This window comes from Nematolebias whitei, chromosome 6 (assembly GCF_014905685.2).
Source record: "Nematolebias whitei isolate Nwh7 chromosome 6, NemWhi1, whole genome shotgun sequence".
In the NCBI taxonomy this organism is placed as follows: domain Eukaryota; kingdom Metazoa; phylum Chordata; class Actinopteri; order Cyprinodontiformes; family Rivulidae; genus Nematolebias; species Nematolebias whitei.
The window spans coordinates 4,372,837-4,374,117 of NC_056503.1; the positions used below are offsets into that span (position 1 = coordinate 4,372,837).

At 40.5% G+C, this 1,281-nt stretch overlaps 1 pseudogene; it reads left to right on the forward strand.

Annotated features, from left to right (window-relative positions):
* The first annotated feature begins 381 nt into the window (after positions 1-381).
* LOC119411586 lies at positions 382-505 on the forward strand (annotated as a pseudogene).
* Positions 506-1,281: the final 776 nt, after the last annotated feature.

Below are 1,281 nucleotides of genomic sequence, written 5' to 3' on the forward strand. Positions count from 1 at the left end.
TTGATGTGGTTTTACGAATCAGCAAAACTGAAGAATGTACAATATAAAATTGCGTTAATCTACTTGTTGAGGAGGGGGCAGGTCCGACCTGCCGGTTAAATAAGAGGTAAAACAAAAGCTATGTTAAGCTCAAAGGGACAACTGTCACCGGCTATGCGCATGAGCTTCCGCACGTCCGCTGACGGTTGAAATGGATTTGCGACCTGTCCAGGGTGTCCCCTGCCTCTCGCACAGTGATGACTGGACATGGGCACCAGCGACTCCTGCTTTCCGCTAAAATGAAGAAGTGGGTAAATATAATGGATGAATGGGTCATCTCATCACACACGCATCTCCACACCTGCTGTCATCTGCGGTGAAGGAAGTAGCAGCATAAAAGCCATCCCTTACCCAGGGACCATATATTAAATTGATTTTTGGTACAGGGAGATGGAACAGGGGCTTGCCCCGTCCACTCCATGCATCGACCTGGCATTGCAGTATCTCCAGGACTGGCTTACGAGACAAAAATAAAAAGCCAAAGTGAGCAGTGCGTTAATTTAAAATAGCCTTGTTCTATATTTTTCCAAATTATTTTGCTTAAACAAAAACAAATACCGTCTAATTACGTATAGGATCCTGCCCATTTCTGTCCAAATCACAGAGATGCCTATTCATTTTGGATTAGTATTATCACAGGACCTCGGAGTTCAGCAAAATATAGTAGGTAAGTTGCGGGGGAATTTTCACTTTACAAATTACTGACATGTCCAATTCGCATGGGATTAATAACACAGACAATCTCCATAATTATTACAAATAGCATGTTGTCCCTAGGTAACTAATCCTGTTTGAATAGGGCTTTAGTCTACTCAGCAGGCAGTATTTCATCAACATCATCATCAACTTTATTTATAAAGCACTTTAACACCAGCCACAGCTGAAACAAAGAGCTGAACATCAGTAATAAATAAGATAAAAGAAAGCATAAAAATAAAGTTACAAAGCTAAGCACACAAAGAATTAAAAACGCAATTTAAAACACAATAAAATGATGAGTCAAACAGATAAAACTAATGCCAATAAAAATGAAGTAAAATAAGTATCTCTTGGGTTGAAAACCAAAGAGTAGAGATAAGTTTTCAGACGGGTTTTAAAAATGGACAGCTAAGGGTCCTGCTGAATGTGCAAAGACAGTGTGTTCCATAACTTAGTGTAGGCTTTCGCTCACACATGTAAATGACCAGAACCAGCTGGTCAGTGAATCTGAGTGATCGAGTGGGAGTGTAGTGGTGGAGAAGC